We start from the raw sequence: 16,150 nt of genomic DNA, 5'->3' as shown, positions 1-16,150 counted from the left end.
ATATTTTTGTAGGGCTTTGAGCAAGTACCCTCATAAATAATTTTTATGAAGTAAACTAATTATACTTGTATTCTTCATTGATTTGACCCTTGCTTAAATTAATTACATAGGAAAGTTTGCTGCCCATTGTTCTAGATAATCAAAGTCATCAGAACTTTAGAGGGCATACCTATATGTATTTTGGTAAATATTGCTTTAGAGCAGGGGTCCTCAAACTTTTTAAACAGGGGGCCAGTTCACTGCCCCTCAGACCATTGGAGGGTCTGACTATAGTAAAAACAAAACTTATGAACGAATTTTTATGCACACTGCATATATCTTATTTTGCAATGAAGAAACAAAACAGATACAAATACAATATGTGGCCCACGGGTCATAGTTTGAGAACCACTGCTTTAGAGCATATATTTTGTCACTTTGCATCTCAAAGTCATTTGTTTTGTTTATGGTTTTAATATCAACCTAGAGCTTTGTGACACTTTAAAATTTCAGTGTGAAATAAAAGATAGTTTTCTGTATTGGTTTGGTTTGGTTTGGTCTATGGCCACATCTGGCAGTGCCCAGCCACATCTGGTTTTGCGTTCAACAAATATTTATTCCTGCCAGGCTTGGGATGCCATGATCAGAGTAGGATGGGTCAATCACATCCAAGGCACTATCTCTCCAGTTTTATATCAAGGTTTTTCTGATCTCATTTTTTTTTTCTGATGGAAAGTATAGTATGCATCTTTTAGAGAAGTATATAGAAAAGTAGAGTTTAGCATGTCTTTTTTTTCTAGGTACATATATATGAACTTAAAAATGAAATTTTGTTGTACATTTTGGCATATTTTTCCAATAGATATTTTGCCTATTATTAAATAATTTATATTTTATGGAAATTTATATATATAGAATATTCCCCTTGTTTGCTATTCCAATTTAATTGTAATTTCAGATAGCTATTACTTAATACTAACATTGATTTATCTTTTTCTCACTTGCTTACTAATACATTTATAGCAAATTGGACACTGAGAAATAGAATGGAAATACTATCTCAGAAACCGTATAAATAGTGAACAGAATTTTGTTCTCTAGTGTTTTTTAGTTGGTTCATTTTATTCTGGATTTAGAGATGTCTTAACATTCACATTTATTCATCACAAATTTCTTCTTTTTCACATTTAGCCATTAGTATAGACTTTTTTTCCTTTGTTTTTTGGAATGACTGGATATCATGCACATTGATTGTGGTGCTAACATTTCAATTGTAGTGTTTGTGCACTTTATTTTAGTGGGGAGCTGGTTGTTAGGATTATACTTTATTTTTCCCATTTGTGTTAGCCTCATTTCAAATACCCCAGTAGCACCAATGATTATTTTGAATTGATATTGTAGGTAATAGAACTTAACTATCATCATAGACAGTTCTAGTGGGCAGGACAAAAATAGTGCATCAAAATAGTTAAGTATTCTGGCAAAACAAAGCATTACAGAGGCAGTGCATTAGTGCATATTTTCCTTTGTTATGGGACTTAAACATTTCCAGTGTGCAAAAGGATCTTACTCTGTAGAGAATAAGTACTGCTAAACTACTATCCTTTCATTAAATTGAGATTTTTCCTGTATCTGGGCTTTAGTTTTTGGAAAGTGTACAAACATGAGCCTTCAGTCTTTCTTGTTCTGAGCCACTTTATAGTTATCAACGTTAAAAAAATCTTTACTTCTTGTTTTCCTGGAATTTTCTAGAACCCTGTCCCAAGACATGTGGAAAAACATTGTAAAGATCTTTAATGCCTTAATGTTTGTTTGCAGTGTTTTCAAACTTTTCTTAGCAGAAAAAGCAGAATGTGTGTAATTGGAAATGTCTGTTAAAAACCAGAACATAGGAAATAAAGGTATAGTAAGTTTTGAGAATTTGGCAAATAAACTTAATAAAAGCTAATGGAGGTTGCAAAACAACCTTCTAGGGTACAGGTATTTTAATACATTCACAATTAGCAATTACAAATAGAATTTTCATCTATAATATCTGTTTATATAGATTATATATTTACAGATAAATATATATTTATTATTACAAAATTAATTTAATATACTCACTCTTAACTTTTACCAGTATAGAAATAGTAATACCAAAAATCAGTTTTGCTTACTGTTTGCATCATTTTAGAATGTATAAATCAACATACTGAAACAATCGTATTGCCATGGGGATTATATTACTGAAACCATATTACCAAAATTTTTGCTCTTGAAAATATAGATCAGTTTTATAAAATAAAATAATCTCCATCTTATTCTCCACTTTCCTCTTTCATGCCATGTTCTGTTTGGTATGAAGAGATTAAAAGAAACAAATTAAACTGCTTAATAATAGTAGGGACTAAGATTCAAAAAATTGAACAATGTGAATTTTACCAATACAGTTTTTTTTTTACCTTTTTGATTTTGTAGATATAAAGTTTTCTTTAAAACTAAAGACATTCAGATTTAAAGTCATTTACATAATTAAAACATGATACTTATTTTCATAAATTAATAGGAAATGTTAACATTATAAAATTACTCTTCATTATGTTATCTGGCATACATAGCGTTTTCAAAAAAAATCCTGCTGAAATTGGTAATGATGAAATAAATCCCAAGTTATTAATGTAGGTTAGAAACTGTTGTATGTCATACTGTCACTTTTTATTTCCCTAGTTGTATTGTTTGGGGATTTGTTTTTAATAGTACTAATTTCAGAAACAGGATAATAGATAACCACAATATTTTATATGTTAAGGTGATTCTGCAATGTTCAGTCTTAATTTTTCAAGTGACTGCACACATATAATTACTATATTTATGGTTGGTGTAATGTTTCTTAATCTGTTATTTATCTAAACATTTTGTGTGTAGTATTTTTCAACTTGCATTTTCAATTTTATGTGATTCAGCAAGTATTAAAGTGAATTTTTAAGCTTTCTGAGTAGAGACACAGAATATAGGTATGGCACTTAAAATATATGGGTTTTAGTTTCTAAGAGCAATTACATTTAAAAGACTTAATTAGGGGCCGGAGCCATGGCACAAGCGGTAAGGCTTCTGTCTGCCTTGACCATGGTTCTTTCCCCTAGCATCCCATATGGTTCCCCAAGCCAGGAGCAATTTCAGAGCACATAGCCAGGAGTGACCCCCGAGCATCACCAGGTGTGGTCCTCCCAACCCCCCTCAAAATAAATAAATAAATAAATAAATAAATAAATAAATAAATAAATAAATAAATGACTTAATTAACCATGTGTTTATGTAGTGCACCAATTTTTAAGTCCCTTGATAAAATATAAATATTTATATATAAATAAAATATAAATATGATTTGCCAATAAAACCATTTTCTTCTTTAAAAGTATGCTATTGAAGTAATGTGGCTTATATGTGAAAGAATATCTGATAACTTTTATTAGTAATGTAACTCTTACTGTTAGTTATTGATGATTTTTTTCTTTTATATGCCTTAATAGCTTCTCATAAAGCATGTTTAAATGCGTTCCAAGAGTGTAGATCATTATAGGACACCCTCACTCCTCAGCTAAGCCCTTCTCTTGCCTCTGCTTCCCCACCTGCTCCTTCTCCTGTCCTCTGTCCTGCCTCCTCTGTCCCCCACTCTCAGAACTGGTCTGTTGTGGTTCATCTGTTCAAGAAGACATTGAAATTGAAAATAAACTGAGAACAAAACAAACAAAAAATTTATGGCTTATTAGGTGATTGGCACTTTTCAGGTTTTCGTAGCCGCTCTATGTCTGGTGTTGGCCTGCGTTGTTTCCCCATTGTCACCTTTGTTGTGTGTTTTTTTTTTTTCTACGTGTTATGGTGTTCATTGGCTAGAAGATGCGGTGTCTCTCGCTCCATCGTTCTTGGGTGTTTCCGTCTTACCTCTGCTCACACAGCTTCAGCAGAGTCTTCTGGGCTGGGGTTGGTCTCAGAACCCACTGTGATGGTCTGCTGCAGCCCTTTGCAATGGTGTTCAGTGGCGGCAAGCAGGCTCCACCCTGCTTGGGTGTTTCTGGCTTACCCGCTCACACAGCTTCAGCAGGGGTTTCTGGGTGGGTGTTGGTCTCAAAACCCACAGCGATGGTCTGCTGCAATCTCTTGCAGTAGCGTTCAGCCTAGAAAATTAATTTTTAAAGTTGATCAAGATATAAAACAAAAGGCAAAAAACAAAAAAAAACTTGGGCAGGTCAGAAAGATATAGTACAAGGGCTGTGGCCTGGCTTGCAGCCAACCCTGGTTCTATTGCTGGCATCATGTTTCCCCAAGCACTTCCTGAAGTGAGTCCTGAGCACAGAGCCAAGAGTAAGCCCTGATTGGGTATGGACTGAAAACCTAGATGAAAATAAAAGTACTTCAAAAGCTTTGCTTCCAACATTTATCATCGTAGCATATTTAAATACATACCAAGAAATAGAAAGTTCTTATTCAGGTTCTAAGCTATACCATCAATTCGAATGTGCTGCAGCATCAAGGGAGATGATTGGGGGTGGGGAGGTTGTTGTTTTTGGTTTTGGTTTGTTTTTCACATTTTTCTCTTTTTATTTCCCATATGATGGCATTCTTACAACTGTTAAAGTGGCAAATATTTGTTACTGGTTTTGAAGTGTCTTAACAGTAAAAACACATACAAGAAAGTGACAAAAAGGAAAAATTCCAAGTACCTTGCAGGATTAGTCAATAAGGTAATTGAATAGTAAAAAACCGGGTTGGTTTTAAGCTTTCTTGACTACCAGTTGTAAAAGACATTCTCAGAGTGATGTCAGCAAAATGATGGCACAGATATTTCCAATCTCTCCCCTGCTATGAGAAACAGCTCTTGAAATACTGTGCAAGAAAATTACTCTAGAGTCAAAGTTTCAAGGGGAGCAACTACAACATGTAGGGCAGAAATCAGGCAAAACACAGTGTGTGTGTGTGTGTGTGTGTGTATGTGTGTGTGTGTGTTTGTGTGACATTACCCATCAATGGTCTTCTAAGGCCAAATACAGAGTGTGTGTGTGTGTGTGTGTGTGTGTGTGTGTGACATTACTCACCAATGGTCTTCTAAGGCCAAATAGCCCTGTGCAGAGACCTTCCCCCACAGGAGTAAGGGGAAGGACCCAACCTAACCCACTTAGTTGCTGACCTCAGAGCCAGTCAGTTCTAGCACAGCATTGATTCCCAAAATCCTACCTGCTTCCCTGCAGACTCCTAAGAACTGAGGACCTGACTCACCTCAATACTCACTTTAGCTTGGTGAGGCAGCCCTGAGGGCTGCCCACATGCAGGATCCCAGCAGACTTCTGTGAACCCTAGTCTGGGTATATAAACAGATAATTAATATCAATGAAACACAAAATAAAACCACAAGAGCAAATCTCCTCATAGCTGTATGTCTGTTAGCAGAAATAGTGTCAGTATGTTTAGCCAGATAAAGCTTCCTAAGATCTGATACTGCAAACTGAGTTAAGAACAGGCTAACTCTACCAGATTAACATAATTCTCTGTACTGTAATGTCCATTCTCTATTGAGTTAACTAAACCTTTTTCACTACTCTCCAGATTTCTTCTCTTCCTCCCTTTCTCCCTTTCTCGACCCTTCCTTTCCACAGTCATATAGATCTGCAGCATGTAGCTTAGAACCTGAATGTTGGACAGAGGCAGGGTAGTGTAGTTGCCTGGCCAGGGTCAACTGCCCCTCATATTTGAATTTTGTATTTCATCCTACCATGTGAGATAATTTGAACCACAATTCATTTCTTTGCTGCATTTTCTCCTTAAAACATGAACTTCCAAAGTTCTTATCTTTGTATGTATGTATGAATAATTGTATGTGTTTGCTAACTTTTGAGGACTATATTTAGGATTTATTTAGACCCTGCCCTTAGTTATCAACCCTGGACTTGCTTGGTAGACTGCATAATGTGCTAAAGATGGAACCCACCTATATGCAAAGCAAAGAGCCCTAATTCGGCTTTCCTGACCCCATTGCTCTATAAACCTGTTTTTAAAATGTTGCATGAATGAATCATCACAAATTTTTATGGAGAAGATCCTTTTTGAATTAACCATGAGATGTGATTAAATCTGTTCTACTTTTGTTCTTTTTCTAAGCACACTAGAAACAATTGAGTAACATAAGTAGGTAAACATGAGAACAAATTCTTTTGTTGCAGTCAATTTTAGTCATTCACTTATATTCAGCCATAATTTGTTGATAAGACTCTATTGTCTTTTCCCAAGTCCCCAACTTTTGATTATTGTTCTTGAATCAAAAACATTTCATGTTGAAACTCTTAAATTAGTTTGAAGACACGAAGTATATATTATTTGAATAATTTTTTAAGAAATTCATCCTCAAATTGCCACTCACTTACGACAGGACACATGTAATTGAAATGGTCTAGGTCAAGATGAAACAATTTCCACACATATGCACTTTAAGGAGCACTAGGTCAGTTCAGTTTGAAGAAAAGTGAAATATCTATTGTACAGTAAACTAAAAATTGTCATGAGCCATATCTACATTGCACAGAATAGCCCTACCACAAGATGTGCAAGTTTATACTACAGATTATTCACCTGTCAAAGTTCTGTCTTTATAAGTGAGCATAAGGGATAGTAGTATAAATTATATTCATCTTTATTCTGTGAAACTTCAGTGAAATGAAGTCTGGGATATTATGGACCTAAAACTGTAATTGATTATAGCAAAAGTTTATCACCTATTTACATAGCAATATAAATAAAGGTTTTTTTCCTATGTGTAATTAGTGAAGTTTTATTACACCTTAAGCATTGAATCTGTCACAAGTTTATGCTGATGATTTAAACTTTTGTTTTATTTTTGTACCGTTTTATTTTTTAATTTTAGGCCCTGTGGTTAACTAAACTGTTAATGAACGGTAGAGTTTCTTTCATTCTTTTCTGTTTTGAGATTGTTGAAAGAAGTGCTTAAATCAAAAATAACTACAAGAGCTGGAGAGATAGCATGGAGGTAGAGTGTTTGCCTTACATGTAGAAGGATGGTGGTTCGAATCCCGGCATCCAGTATGGTCCCCTGAACCTGCAAGGAACGATTTCTGAGCATAGAGTCAGGAGTCACCTCTGATCACTGCCAGGTGTGACCCTAAAACCAAAAAAAAAAAAAAAAAAGAAACTACAAAGAGAATTCTGCACCAGCTATAATGAGCATATGTAGTGTGAAAAGTATGCAATTCTTTTTTTTTCTTTTTTCTTTTTTTTCTTTTTTTTAAGTATGCAATTCTTAAATTTTCAATTTTGAATTAACTATTAGGAGGATGTATTCTCCCCTTTTCCCATCATACTTAGTTCTATTCCTTCAAAAGTTTTAGAATTTCTTTTTTTAATTAAACTGTATGCCTTTATTTTGTAAATGTTACTTATGAAGTTTAATTGCCCCCAAAATCAAAGGTTTTATCTTCTAACATGAAAGTACCATGTCAAAATATATTTTAGATTATTTTCTTTATCTTAAATATATCTATACTTTCACAATTACTTTATGGTAAGAATACTTTTATACTAGAAGATTTTCCAGTTACTTTTCCTATTTTCACTTGATAATTGAAAGCTGCAGTCCTTGACATAAATGTAACTAGATATTTCAGAGGTCTTTTTGTTTTACATGTGTGAATGTGCACTCATGCATGAGAATTGATTGGAGAGGAGGGACCATAAAAAATGTAGAAAGGGAAGTAGTTGGAACTAACCGATTTGTTGTAGTGTCCCAAGGGAAAGGTATAATCTGCAAACTGTCATATTCCATTACTGGGGCTGTTGCTATCAATCAGAACTGACATTTATATAGTAGAGGTTAGCATAACTGTAATTATATGTGTGTTTATGGGGCCTTAACCATGTGACATTTTAGATTTAATCTTTAAATTATTTAAAATATTCATATAATTTAAGCTTGTTGGTTGACTAGCTGTATCATCTATTTTAAAAAAGATGATAGATTTCCTAAATCCTGCAAACTCTTGCCTATCTGTATATCTATAGTGTTACAACATGACTTATAACAACTTTAAGTTGTTTCCACCACAGATTTGTTGAAAAGTTTTTCTTAATATTGCTCTTTACCTTACCTATAGGTGCTAGCTAAATGCATCATGTTTCAGCAGGCTGTAGCATAGAAATTTTAAATGTATTTTATACTTTTTTTTATATTTTTATTTATTGATGAAGATGTATCACATAGTTGACATAACTGATCATAATACAGTTGTTTCAGGAAGATAAAAAAAGAAATAAAAGTTGAAAAAAACTAAAGAGATTGGAGAGAAAGGAAAGAAAATGTTCAGTGGCAAGTACATTTTTGAAAATTATTGTATCACCAATGAACTCATTAAAGCACTAAATACAATAAAAAAATAAAAAATACAATAAAAAAATAAAAAATAAAAAAATGTGTTGTTTGCATAGGCCCAGCAAAATATGGGGGAAATGGAAGGAAAAAGCCTTGGCCTAAGTACAAGGAGACCTTACCCCTGAAATTTTCTGGCATAAAACTGACTCAGGGCTCCAGGATTCTAGGCTGTCCAACCCCTGATTCATTCTCTGTGGTCCTGGTAAAGTTTTTTAGCAGTTTCACTCTTGTTGGTATCAGGTTTCTGTAGTTAAAGATTCTGGTTTCTGTGCATCTTCTTCATCGAAGTCAGGATGGTGTTGAGCATCCTCTACTTTCACCTCACCTTTAGTGGACAATGCAGTGAGCCCTGCCCTGCAAGCAGGTTGTTGCTATTTCTAAGTCATCTGGTTGTTAAGAGAACACTCTTTGGAGTAAGTCCATGCCAGGGCAGTGGTAGGGTCTTTCTTGGTAGAGGTTTGCTTCCTGGTGATGTTATAGACAGTTGTGGATGTTTCTGTAGATGGTATCCATGGTTCAAGGGTGTATGGGAATGCCTGTTCTATGAGGCCTGAGCCAAGTCATTATGACCATGTTCAGGGTATAAGGCCCCCACAGCATTACAAAATTTGTGTTCCCATCTCTATTAGATAAGAACTTGTTTGCATATGTAATATTTTCTCATTTTAATGTGCCTGTGCAAAAGGAGGGCATTGCCACAAGGTATTATTGGTGTATATGGGGACCGAGGGAACAAGTTCAACAATCTTGGTAACTTGGTTCTAACATGAACTCTAAACAGAGAGGCTCTTCTGACAAATTCTCTATTGAACAAATCGCAAAACAAAACAAAACAAGCAAACAAATAAACAAAAAACAAAAACAGTGGGTGAAATTGTCACTATATAAGAGAATGTTCAATAAGAGTTATAGCTGTTAAAAGAATACACTTAAGATACTCAAGAGAGATATACATGTCTCTTTTATCTCTTTGGAAATAGTTGGAGGAGTGTTAAGTCCAAGGACACGACTTTGGTCTCTGAGTTGGCCTTCTGGAGTCTTCAAAACTGCTCCCAGCAGTCCCATATTTGGAAATGTCTTTGAATAGGGACTTCTTAGAACCGAGTAGGGTAGCAAGCACATGTATGCAATGAAGGAAGGTGGAGGAAAGGAGGCCGCTGAAAGTAGATCAATAGCAACAGAGTATTGGTTTCTTCTAAGTCTGAGACTCTATTTTTCCAATTTGGAAGCTGTTTGGCAGCTAGCTTGAGTAGGGATAATATCTGCTTGTGAGGAGCCAAGAACTGATGGTAAAAAGGGTTAAATGTGGGGTAATAGGTGGTGGGATGAGTGGATAAAGTACTAGAAATGTGCCTAAAGGAGGACAATATATTACATACTGTATAATGTAATGTAGATTAAACTCTGTGATGTCCTATTTATATAAACTTTATGCACGGGGGAGATAGCCGCTGTGTGGTTTGAGAATGGGACTAGTGGGAAGGAAAGTTGCCATCGACTTCCTCAAGCACACCCCTCTTGTACAGGGTGGGGGTTGGGGGAGGTCTAGGGTCTCCTTTAAACTCCTCCACAGCACCCACCTTGCTAGCATCCTGGGCAGGCGGCCAAGGATAGCCCTGGGGTCTGAAAGGAAGGAGAGAGAAGGTTGTAGGGGGCAGCCGGAGTCCATATCTTCCACTAAGCTTGGCCAAAAAGCCTGCGGCATGAAACCATGCCTCTCCCCATGCTGCCTGCTGAAGCTTCCCGTGATACTGTTTTAAATTTCTTTTTTTTTATTTTTGGTTTTGGGCCATACCCAGTGACACTTGGGGGTTACTCCTGGCTATGCGCCAGAAATTGCTCCTGGCTTGGGGGACCATATGGGACGCCAGGGGATCAAACCGTGGTCTGCCCTAGGCTAGCACTGGCAAGGCAGATGCCTTACCCCTTGTGTCACCACTCTGGCCCCATGTTTTTACATTTTTTATGCTAAAATATGGAGGATTGTTACATTTATCATCAGTAGCTTTAGGAGATTTGACAATCTGAGGTTTAACGAATGATTTTAATGGTTGTATTTTCCATAGCATTTATATTCAACTTAAACAATTTATTTTCAATATTTAAAAATATGATTACCCGCAGCTGGAGAGATAGTATGGGGGTAAGGCATTTGCCTTGCATTGCAGAAGGATGGCAGTTTGAATCCCAGCATCCCATATGGTTCCCCAAGCCTGCAGGAGTGATTTCTGAGCATAGAGCCAGGAGCACTGCGTGGTGTGACCCAAAAACCAAAAAATATATAGATATATGACTACCCAAACTTTTAAAATTAATTTTAAATACTAAGGTAAGAGTCTGCTTTTAAGTTTTCTCCTATTTAGGGGCTGGAGAATTAGTTCAGTGGGTAAGGTGCTTGCCTTGCATGTGGCCAAAACTTCTTCTAGCCCCAGCACCAAATACGATCACCCAAGAGCCCCAAGGATCTACTCCTGAGCATAGAGAGGGGAAGAGTCAATGAAAACAACACGGTGCCTCCCCCCAATAAAAAAAACTAGTTAAAAGTTCTCATTTTACTTTGATATAAAATTTTATTTTATTTATTTTTTTGTGATAGACTGCAGAAGCCCAAGGATTGTCCAAGGCTGCAGGGTTGTAGGCTGTAGAAGTCTAAGGCTGCCTGGGCCAGTTCTGCAAGGCTCACAGGAGCCTATGAAGCCCAGCTGTCGGATAAGGCCTCGAGCCTACCCAAGGATGCCAACTTGTACCAATTGCCAGCCTGGGACTGAGAGAGAGGGAAGGAAAGAAACTAAGTACACCTTTTATTCCTCCTGGTGTCTTATGCTTGCTGCTGCTGTCCAATGCTTCCAGAGAGAGGGAGAGAGAGTTAGATGGAAATTCACCAGCCAGAGGTGACTGGGGGATGCCCTGGTTTAAAGAAGATATAAAAGCGAATAGTTGCAAAGCAGGCAGCATGCTTTATATCTGCCTTCCCCATCCCCCCCCCTCCCCCAAAGCCCGTAGGCACTGCTCTAGTTACTATTCTGGGCCCGCCCTTACTCCACAGTCCAAGTTTCTCTCTTTATACAGGCTTGATAATGGGGCATGTCCAAGGGGCATGCCCAGGGGCATGACCTGGCCCAAATGGTATATTTCTTCCAACTGCAAACAATTGTCTCTTCCAACTGTCTCTTCCAGCTGCCATAATGGGCTATACATTTTCTTTTAATTTTTACAATACTGTTAATGATGTTTTTCATGAATATAATTTTAGCACTATATGCATCACCAATGTACCTGTCTACGTCCTTTAAGAATCTCACTTCCACTCCCTTTCACACACTCCCCAATTGACTTAATATTTTTTGTTTTGTTTTGTTTTTGTATTGGGAGTGCACCTGGCAGTGCTCAGGAGTTACTCTTGGCTCTATGCTCAGAAATTGCTCCTGGCAGGCTCAGGGGACATATGGGATGCTGGGAATCAAATCCAGGTCTGTCCTAAGTCTGCCACATGCAAGGCAAATGCTCTACTACAGTACTGTCTCCAGACCCTGGTTTAATATTTTTTCTTTTTTTTATTTGATTAGCATCTCTTTTTTATAGTATTTTTATTTAAATATCTTGATTACAAATATGATTGTCATTAGGTTTCAGTCATGTAAAGAACAGCCCCCTTCACCAGTGCAACATTCCCACCACCGATGTTCCAAATCTCCCTCCATTCCACCCCACCCCCACCTGTACTCTAAACAGGCTTTCCAGTTCCCTCATTCATTCATATGGTTATGGTAGTTCTGAGTGTAGTTATTTCTATAACTGCACTCACCACTCTTTGTGGTGAGCTTCATGAAGTGAGCTGGAAATTCCAGTCCTCCTCTCATTGTCTCAGGATTGTTGCAAAAATGACTTTTATTTTTCTTAAAACCCATAGATGAGTGAGACTATTCCGAGTCTATCTCTCTCCCTCTGACTTATGTCACTCTGCATGATAGATTCCATTTACATCCATGTATAGGAAAATTTCATGACTTCATCTCTCCTGACGGCTGCATAATATTCCATTGTGTATATGTACCACAGTTTCTTTAGCCATTTATCTGTTGAATGGCATCTTGGTTGTTTCCAGAGCCTGGCTATTGTGAATAGTGCTGCAATAAATATAGGTGTGAGAAAGGGATTTTTGTATTGTATTGTTGTGTTCCTAGGGTATATCCCTAGGAGTGGAATAGCTGGATCGAATGGGAGCTCAGTTTTCTTTCCATCTGATTCAGGATTGTAACAGTCACAGTAACTTAAATATTTTACCAACTAACTTGCATAAATTTACACTAGCTACAAATAGGATTGGTTATATATAAAAAAATGAACTATTTTCAGGCATCACAAATATTTTCTTGTATCAACACCAAAAGGCTGTTTGGTTGTATATATTAAAAACATAAAGAACATTTTTACTCATATTTTCTCACAGTATGGATTGTTAGCTTTCTCCCCTTTGGTAAACTCTTGTTATAAAACTTTCTTGTTACTTAAATTTCATTTTGAATAAAAGCATATATATATGATTGTTTTTAATGAACAAAGATACTTCTACTGAAGTATAATACACATAAGTTACAAATAAACAGCTTGCTAGATTTGCTAAAGTATCTTATTCAAGCTTATGTCTAGAACCTTTTATTATGTCCTTTCCATTTGTTCTCCCAACTTTTTTTTTACAGGGGTCTTCCTAGTTTATTTTTTAACACCTCACATTAATAAGAAAATTTAGACTCTCCAGTGGCATAATAGTCTGAGAACATTATGCTAAGTGAGATATATCAGAGAAGGACAAATATGATTTCTTATGTATGAAATATTGGCAAACCAAAATCAAAATTATAAACTTACGTGTGGTTGCTAGGAGATGGGAGAAATGGAGAGATGCTGGCCAAAGCAAACAAACTTTCATTTATAAGAAGAATCTATTTTGAGATTCTAATATAAAGCATGAGTACTATATTTAACATTTAACAACTTTAAGGTTGTCAAGTGAATAGATATTAAATATTATCAACATAACACACAAGGTTATGTAACGTGATAAAGGTCTCCACTAACCATAATGTAATTACTTCACTTTATATTGTTGATAATTATCAGTAAAGCTATAGAAATAAGAGATAAAATGTAGCATATCATAATAGTATTGTTATTTAATGACTTATCAAACAAATTGGTTCTGAAAGGTTTTATAATCTTTGATTTCTTTATAATCTTCTATAAAATGATCATTTTGAATGGATATACCATATTTTGTCATAGTCATTGCAACTGTTCCAATTTCCAGTGGATGCTAATATTGAAACAGTTTCAAATAATGATTTTATATTCTTGAGGTAATTACAACATTTATTGAAAGAAATATAAGTGAAAATAAAAATATTGACAGTTAACCCATGCCCTGATACAAGAGAAGATGGAAATTCATTAAGCAAATGTGACACTTTATTTTCTAATCATGTTAGTTCAGGAAATAGTGAAGAGGTAGTTATAAATGAAGCCACATCTTTTGTGCTAAAATGAACACTAGAATACATTTTTAGGATTTGGTTGGGCAGGTTTCTGTTCTATGAAAAATTTGATCTTACAGTTTGTTACTATGTTATTATCTCTTAGAACTTACTATAATATGGCATGTCACAATATTTTAAATTTATGGTGAGATAACTAAGCTTGTAGTTAATTTAATAGATCAATTTGTAACATTACTGATATATGCCAATAATAAACATGCTTATTTTAGTAGGAATGGATTAACATTTTAAGAGAATTGCTATTTTTGAAAACAGGCATTTTTCTGGACTTTTAATAAAATATGCATATTTATGACAATATATCATTTAGGGTATTTAATATATATCTTTTTTCAGTGCAAAAGTTATGTAGCAAAATACATTAATGTACAATGTTTTGTTTTAAAATTAATGAATCTTTTATACATAATTACCATGATGCATCATTTTATGTACATTTTCATGTGATCTTAACATCATCAATTAACTTCAGCAAATTAGTGAACTTTACATATGTAGTATTATTTCATACCATTCACTAATTAATGTTTTGTGAAAGCACAACGATAAATTTTGAGATTGATATACTTCTTTCCAAGATTATAGGCGCTATCTCTAATTATGTAGCAGGTCATACAGGCCAATTTGGACTTGCATTAAGAATTACATATATGGGCCCGGAGAGATAGCATAGCGGTGTTTGCCTTGCAAGCAGCCGATCCAGGACCTAAGGTGGTTGGTTCGAATCCCGGTGTCCCATATGATTCCCCGTGCCTGCCAGGAGCTATTTCTGAGCAGACAGCCAGGAGTAACCCCTGAGCAACGCCGGGTGTGGCCCAAAAACCAAAAAAAAAAAAAAAAAAAATTTACATATATTTTCAGTTTTAGTAAATGGCCTTTCTGCATTCACTATTTATTAATATGCTGACTTTTTAGTATGAAATACCATGATGAAAATATTTATAGAACAAGCTGACCTCCCATCTCAGTTTTCAGTTTATCCTCTTCAAAACACAATTAATTGTGATTATTATCATTCTAAACTATGAGAAACTTGGACTTTGATTCATTACTATTTTGTATTCTATGAATTATTGACATACGGGTTTATTTCTCAATGTACCTATATAGAAGATAACATTGAATCGGTCATTTTTCCACTCTGCCACAGGACAGAAATCATTATGTATTAAAGCAAGTATTAAATTAATACTCAAAAGCTTGTGTTAGATGGTCTGAATTTGTGGGTAGGGTGTGCTCTCAAGCAATTTTCAGGGGCATGAAACTCTTTTCAATGACCCTCTTCCTACTAAACTAGTGTTTTGTTGCTCTAGTCTGTGATATGAGGGATTATCCAAGCCATCCAGTGGTGTTCATAGCCTTTCAAGTGCTGGGGTGGAGTAGGGGGTGAGGGTAATCCAGCACCAGATGATGCATGGGACACTATGTGCTTGTGGTGGTGGGAGAGCCACTAGTGATCAAACTGGAATCAATTACATAGAAGGCATGCAACTTAACCTCATACTCTCTCCAGCCCTCAAATGGTCAGCTTCTAAAATTTATATAAGTATCATGGGCCTACCTCCAACTCCAAGTAAGCATTGAGTGAATCACTGATAGGGCTGCTACTATGAGTCAGTTGTTTTTATTTATATGTTAGTTGGAATTGAATGACATCTTTAAACTCTTGTTTTCAGTGTCCAGATTTGGATAATATAGCGAAGGTTACTATATCTGGAGTACATTCTTGATTCCTTTTTCATTTTGTTTTAATACTTTTTTTTTATTTCTTTGTTCAGGTGCAAATAAAGGTCATTATCAGTTTTTGGCACTCTGAAAGAAGTTATTTTGTTTAAATGAGAGGTACATCTAGCCTCTCTATAAGCCTCAGCTGAGGGGGGTGGACACTGGAGGCCAGATCCATTCCTGGTGATTGCAGACATGACCTCTCATTCAGTGTTCCACCCAATGGTGAGGGGCTTAGGCCTGTCATTAATGGGGCTTAAAGGAAAATTACTGGTGACTTTGGGGTCACATTAGTGGTACAGTGCTGTTCTGGGAATGAAACACAGGCCCTTTTCCTAGGCAAGAGCTGTAGCATTTGAATTATCTCTCTTACCCCAGTAATATGTTACTATAGTATAAATGTTTTTTAAAACATCATGTAAAGTTCATTCTATAATTTACTGATATACCACTTTTAGTTATTTTTGAAGAATTACTT

At 35.8% G+C, this 16,150-nt stretch overlaps 1 protein-coding gene across 1 annotated transcript in view; it reads left to right on the top strand.

Annotated features, from left to right (window-relative positions):
• The window catches only part of ASCC3 (activating signal cointegrator 1 complex subunit 3), a 329,628-nt gene that overhangs the window by 99,353 nt on the left and 214,125 nt on the right, over positions 1-16,150 (top strand). The window lies entirely within an intron of this gene.

Source organism: Suncus etruscus, chromosome 4, assembly GCF_024139225.1.
Source record: "Suncus etruscus isolate mSunEtr1 chromosome 4, mSunEtr1.pri.cur, whole genome shotgun sequence".
Classification (NCBI taxonomy): domain Eukaryota; kingdom Metazoa; phylum Chordata; class Mammalia; order Eulipotyphla; family Soricidae; genus Suncus; species Suncus etruscus.
Note: the sequence above shows the minus strand (reverse complement) of the source record. Positions and strands in the feature narration are given on the sequence as shown.